Here is a 7,218-nt window from a genome sequence, read left to right on the forward strand (position 1 = left end):
CACCATGTCGGAGCACATTCATCTAGACTATTCTTTCTTCCACGACGATAATGGAAGAGTGAATAATCTAGAGGAATTTGAAATCCCACAAGTAACGCCGGAAGAAGTAAAGAAAGCCTTGGGACTATGCAAAGGGTGAAGGCAGCTGGGGAGGATCAGGTAACAGCAGATTTGTTGAAGGATGGTGGGCAGATTGTTCTACAAAAACTGGCCACACTGTATACGCAAGGCCTCATGACCTCGAGCGTACCGGAATGTTGGAAGAACGCCAACATCATGCATAAGGAAGGGGACGCCAAAGACGTAAAAAATTAGAGACCGATCAGCTTACTCTTCGTTGCCTACAAAGTATTTACCAAGGTAAATAGAATCGGGAACACCTTAGACTTTTGTCAACCAAAGGTCCAGACAGGATTCCGCTAAGGCTACTCAACCGTAGACAGGCACGTACCCAGGATTTTTTTCGGGGGGGGACCCAACCCGGAGGTAACTTTTCTATGCAAGTGAGGGGGGGGGGAGGTACCTTTACTAGTGCAAATGTGAATAACGCCCACCATTCGCCATAAAAACTCGTAAACCCACAAAAGAGAAATGAAATAAGGTGTATTTTACTGGTACGCATGTGCGATACACCTCTCCTTTACTTGGCAAACAAAAAAACCACGTGAAATGGACTCGCGCAGGAAGAACACTTCCAAGAACAAGTAACGAAGCGAAAGTGTAAAATAAAGATTCGTGGAATAGAACTTAAAAAAGGACCATTTGGCACCAAAGGCACAGGGACCGCGCGGAGTTGTGTTACTCCGCCAGCCAATCACAGAAGCAATGTCGTCATGGGGCCTTTTCAAAATGGCGTCATGCTTGATACCTCCGGAGCGTCTGCTGTTCTTGAAGAGTCTTCATAGGCGGAAGCAATGAGGTGTGCAAGAGACGTATTCCACTCTTCAAAAGTCTGTGGAGCAGTTCATATAACTGCTGAACCCATTTTATGAATGAAACTTCACTGCCATCTGAAGCGAAACTTAACAAATAGTTGTAGCAAAGCAAGCATGTTATTTCACTTCTGTGAAGAATTAGGCATTCGCCATTCTACTATAATTGAGGAGGGAAAAGGTGTAAAATTACGCGCTAATAATTTTATTTTTGTGGTTACTTACTGCCTTATTTGGGTAACAGAAAAAGTTTGAAGTACGAATTTTGCAGCCTCGCGGAGGAACAGTGGCTGGCGGTTATAAGGGTGTGGGCGAAGCTTCGTTGCAGGCTTGTATCCGATCAGAGTAGCGCTTTTTTTAATTAGCTCTGGAAGAATTATAAAGAAATATATATTTGCGGAACAATCACAGTTCTTTTGGATCCCTCGTTTACTGCTCTACCAAGTTAAGCGCCACAACCGACTCGTATTGTTACTTGGGAAGTTACGTAACGATGCGCGGCCGCCAGTCGCACACAGCCGCATATGGGGCTCGGCCGTGTCTGCTGTGCCCGGGGCGCGTATTTTCATCCGCTAGCAGCTACAACGGGGCGTGGCACTATAGGCCAAAGCAGGTCACGTGACTTCCGCTGCTTTGAAAGAAGTCAGCTAAAAGCTAAGTGTACTGTGGCTTATGTATTGTTAAACAAGATTTCGTAAATCATAAAAATACTGTACGCGACGCCCATTGCTGAAATTAACGCCTGTTGTCATGGCAATGGTGGAGACGCTGCGACCTTGCCGAGTGCAAATGGCGGCGCTCATGCGAACTGACTGAACAGCCGCGCACGCCCGTTGGCCACATTACCATGCGTCGGACTACACTGGACGAAATGTAAGTACAATTTTGCATTATACGTGTGCTATCTTAGCAAGCATGTTGGCAACGTGGGACTTATGCTTGGCTCTGCAACGATACACCCAGCTCCTCCTGAGCGCGGGGCTCTTCGCACCACGAAATAACTATACGCTTCCCGCGAAGTTTAACACTTTGGGGTGCGCCTCACACTGCGCAGCAGCCCGCCTGGTGCAAGCTGGTGCAAAGAAGCGTGTGCAAAATAATTTTCGCTGGATACTTCTATGGCATAAAGGAGCACCAAAACAGCGCATCTTTACATTCGACCTGCCTCTGTACTAGCGCCAGGAATAATTGTCCTTTGCTCTATTCATGACCACGCGAGCTGCATCGCTGCACGAAGCATTATTGCGGTACATATTTTTTTTTTCTTTCAAAGCTGCCATAAGGCAAATCGTGTATATATATATATATATATATATATATATATATATATATATATATATATATATATATATATATATATATATATATAATTTTTCTTAGACATTTAGTTCTTATATCTGGATTCGTGAGATGTTCAAACTTCGTTACGAGATTGACTGGAAAATGCAGTGAATACACATCAGCAGCAAGTATGTTTCAAACTTAAGTTGCCACATTATTTTTAAAAAGACCCCAACATTGTCTCTAATATTCACATTCTTGTAACTGTTTGACAATATGCACCATTTGCAACTTCCAGCAATTTTGCAGAAACAAGTCTACTTGCTATAGCAGTATTATGCAAAAGGTGTTGGTCAGTCCAATATTAATGAACCTGCATAACTGACAATTTGTCTAATTTGTTCAAAACCACATGTGTAAAGAGAGATGTGCCACAAAGGTGCCGACTTTCTGCTGCTTGATGCTGAATTGGTGAACAGCTTGAAAGCCAGGAAGGCAGACCATGCCTGACTGCATTATTTAGTAGAGTAGAAAACGCTATGCGCTATCTCCGCGGAGATTCATTCAGTGCAACTGAGTTCGTTATTTTAAGTCTCTAATGAAAAGCCCGATCAGCCAACTTTAGAATGTAAAACATACTACTACTACTGCTAAAGCCAAGAAACACTAAAATTGTTCGAAAAATACTAGTTCTTTCATTGGCGAAGACATACAGAAATTATTCTCGAAGAATTACCTGTAGGGACACTTTAAAAAAATGCACCAAAAATCAGCATCAGAAATTGGCATCAAAACATTATTTGCATCACTGAAAAACAGAAATGTTCGTATTGCTTATTCATGGAATATTCATATAATGATAGCCAAAATTTCACCTGCCATCTTAGTGGTGGCGCTGCCGCTGGTAGGTCAGAATCAATGATACACGTTTTTCAACGATACAACTGATCAGGAGCTTACAAGGCCATGAAATACCCCCGAGTGGCCAAATAGAAATATCTTGGGGTATGGATAAACAAAGGACAGATGTACACGGAAAAGCACGAACAGTCTCTCCTAGCAAAAGGGCGAAGAGATGCCGGGATAATGAAACATAGGGCATTGTGGGGGTACAACAGGTATGAGGTACTGAGAAGTATTTGGAAGGTAGTAATGATGCCGGGGCTTACTTTTGGGAATGCGTTCCCGTGTTTAAGGGCAGAGGTTCAGTCAAGAAAAGAAGTAAATCGGAGAGCTGTGGGAAGATTAGCACTAGGTGCCCACGGGAAAACCACAAACGAAGCAGTAAAAGGGGATATGGGCTGGGCATCGTTCGAAGCACGGGAAGCTCAGGGTAAAACCTATACGAAAAACGTCTGAGGAAATTGGACGATAACAGGTGGGCAGCTAAGGTATTTAAATACCTATACAGAAAGAGCGTTGACTCACAATGGCGGAAAAGAACTAGGAAGCTAACCAGTAAGTATGCCAGACACGAGGATGAAGAAAGACAGAGCATTAAACGACAGGTTAAAAACGCGGAAGGTAAAAATTGGATAAATTCAATGGAAAAGAAGCATAGTGTGGAACTATATCGATACTGGAAGCAGCAGATCAGGAAGGAAGCATTTTATGATAACTCAAGAGACAGTGCCCTACTCTTTGAAGCTAGGTCAGGATGTCTTAAAACGCGGAGCTATAAAAAGAAATTTAACGAAGAAGAAGACACATGTACTGTGTGTGGTAAATATGTAGAAACAATGGAACACCTCATACTAAAATGTGATGGTATCAAGCCCGATGTCGATGCGGCCACAGTCACGCTTCCTGAGGCCTAGGGTTCAGAGATAACGATAGTCATGTAAATAAATATGCGGTGGAAATTAGCAAAAGGCGATTGGAGGATTGGTGGCTCAAAAGCAGAGGTGACGTAAGGTTAAAAGGGTATGAAGACGTATTTAAGGAAAATCACGAATTTAATAAGGAAGACGTATTTAAACAAAATCACGAATTTAATAACACACAACACAGGTAAACAAAAATAGAAGGCAAAATAAAAACCTGAGCATGGTGGCGACTGCCATCACACCGTTTCAAAGGGGATGCCCCTACCTTCCATCCATCCAGAATAGTGTAGTGGGTACAAATAGTAACTCTCTGAAAAAACATCTTGATGACTATATATTTGCATTCTGCTGAAATCAGTTCAGCCATAAATAGGAAGCAAATGAAAAGTTGTGATTGTTGTATGGACGGCAATAATTTTACATGGTCTATGAATCGGACATCTTGCCATAAAATCGTAACAGTTGGCAGATACACAAAGCCTATCAGGCGGTAGTAGTAACAACCTGCTTAAAGGCTCTGTGCTGTCTTCAGTTCCCAAGAGAATATATGCTGTTTACATTCTATTTTGATTAGAATTGACTAATCACGGTGGTGAAAGTTATTTCCCTCCCCTCCATTTTGTGAAATGTGACAAATGTTCCATTACATGAGTGCCTTGTTCTCTCTGGTCTTAAGCTGGACTAATTCTGCAATCGTTACAGATGCTGCTCAAGAATTCACATTGACTTCGGAGGTCTTCTTCAGAATATTGGAGTAAAGCCAGCAATTTTAATGGAGTCAATCCGTCCATATGACCACTTGGTGCAAGCTTCATTTTTGTGTTACACATTCACTCATTACAATAACTGTAATAAAAGATTTGGAAAATACATTTCTCAAGTCCTCTATTGCCCAAGAAAAGAAGCATGTGATTGCAGGGAATTCAGAAAATAAACCCTATTTGCACCCTTCATAGCATGAAACACAGTTTGAAGCAGGTGTACGTAGCATGTGCAACATAAAAAAACGTGAAATGCGATTAAAACTTGCCACATAATGGCAACTACAGGAATATAGAATGCCACAGAAATCTAAAGGAAATTTATTTCAGCATAAATATGAAGTTCAAAGGCATAAAGTTTCCTTATTATATGCTGATGGAGTTCTCAAAATAATTTTTTTAGCATGCTATATATCATCCTTGCCACAGGTAACATTTCAACACTCAACTTTCACTTCAGAATTCGTTTATATAGAGCTCGCCGCTCTGGCATACAAGTGACTCGTCAAGAAACCTTTGTACCGCAGACAAATTCCTCCCAAATTGGGTAAGATGAAGTGCTAGTGAAAAAAGGCCCTGAAAACAAAAAAGGAATGGCAGACATTTTTTGTTACCACAGCAATCAGTCTTTGCTGCCGAGCTTAATTCTACCCTCAGATACACAAAAACCTCGCGCAGTGCTATGCTTAGGGATGATCTCAGCATACTGTTCAATATTGTATTGCTTTCTGTCTGGGCAGGAACTACACAGGAAATGTAGCGTTTTGAAATGCACTCACGTAAACACTGTCTTGCAAATTAAAGTGAAATTCAGAGGAAAATAGTATCAGCAGCCCCCATGAATTCCTGTCCTATGCTGGTAAAAGGCACCAGGAGAAAGAGTGGACAGGGTACGGGTGGGACTTTTGAAGTCATCCTTTAAGGTTTGTGTGGCTCCTAGAGAAGTACGGTGAACTACCTAAAATATTCCACACACTTGAGGATTGGCCTACTGACCCAAGTCTAGTTACTAAACAGGACTCTAAATAGGCTGAACGTCTCGGCTGTATAGATTCTTCTAAATAACAGTGCTAATTTTTGCTTCCGAGTGTGTTTCTTTTATGGCATCATTCTTCTTACTGTCACTTTACGAAGTGCGCCATTAACTTAAATGCTATGGAATCCTTTCCAAGAGCAGTCAAGAATTTTACATGGGAACACATGCGGTGGAGAGAATACGGTTAATTTGCACCACTTGTATCAAAATTTTCATTCTGGCATTTCTTGTGCCAAAACCATGATTTTATTATGAGGCACATCATAGTGAGGGACTCCAGATTAATTTGGAATATCTAGGGTTTATTAATGTGCTCCCAATGCACGGTATATGGGCTTTGTTTAATTTCATCCTTATCGAAATGCAGCAAGCGCGGCCGGGATTCATTGAGATGCTGTTGCTGTGGTGGAATGTACAAGCCATGGCTGAATACTTAAGAGTGTTTGGAATACGTTGTTGCAATACTGGAATTGATGACATCGCTAAAGGGCATCAAAGTATAGCGCTGTTTGAGGTTAGCGATCGCCTGCTCACTTATATGCTTGCATTTCTTCTTTATGAAGCAAGCATATAAGTGGGGTGCCAAAGTCTCGAGACACTTATAAGTTGCCACTTCAATTGTACCAGCAACTTTGGCTAACCATTTTAGAATGGATATCAGACATCAGTTAATCAAAACACTGCAGTGGCGCCTTTGCTAGCACGATAGTGGCGAGCACGCCAAAAAGCCATTTTCTTCGCAATGTCACTGAGCCCCCCTACGCCCTAAATATGACATGCACTGTAACTAAAGCAATGGCATGTCAGTAATCCATACTGAACTGATGTGGCAAACAGAGGATGAAGATGGACAAGGCTGATTTCCAAAAAAATTGAAACAAGGTGTGAATATATATACAAACCATTCCAGCTTGTGCATCTGTCCTGGTCAACCATCTCAGAACACATGGCAAATGATAACATATTCTCACCTTATTTCGATAAATTTTTTTTGGAGTTGGCACTTAATTTTGTGTCGTCCACAGTCCTATCTTTGTGTTGTTCCATTAAAAAAGAAGTCCCTGAATTATTTTACTCTATGGATTGCTTCAATTAGTACCAATTTTTCTGTCAATCACGACAAAGGTTTGTAGAGGCAGACCACAATGCACACATCAGTGTTTTTGTAGTTCGTAGAGATTTTAAATTATTACTTAGACATGAATCTCCTACTCAGCCAATGCAGCTCAACACATGCCAAGTCATTTCAGCGTAGCACAACATGGCAGTGAACATTTTCACTGCACAATAACTGTATCTGTCGTGATTTTAATTCCATTGCAACAAAGCATATGAAGTGTGTCCTTGAAGAAAAATAAATAGCACCATAAGTAAAATAAAGA

The 7,218-nt window shown here is 41.4% G+C and overlaps 1 long non-coding RNA gene across 2 annotated transcripts; it reads left to right on the forward strand.

The window, feature by feature from the left end:
- The first annotated feature begins 1,471 nt into the window (after window positions 1–1,471).
- LOC142580160 (uncharacterized) lies at window positions 1,472–4,911 on the forward strand. 2 transcript variants are annotated; one of them, XR_012827598.1, is made up of 3 exons: window positions 1,472–1,805; window positions 2,313–2,401; window positions 4,742–4,911. It is a non-coding gene; the product is annotated as an uncharacterized LOC142580160 (long non-coding RNA). The 2 variants fall into 2 exon arrangements; XR_012827597.1 differs by lacking the exon at window positions 2,313–2,401.
- The last annotated feature ends 2,307 nt before the right edge of the window (window positions 4,912–7,218 follow it).

The sequence above is a fragment of the Dermacentor variabilis genome, chromosome 4 (assembly GCF_050947875.1).
Source record: "Dermacentor variabilis isolate Ectoservices chromosome 4, ASM5094787v1, whole genome shotgun sequence".
Lineage (NCBI taxonomy): Eukaryota > Metazoa > Arthropoda > Arachnida > Ixodida > Ixodidae > Dermacentor > Dermacentor variabilis.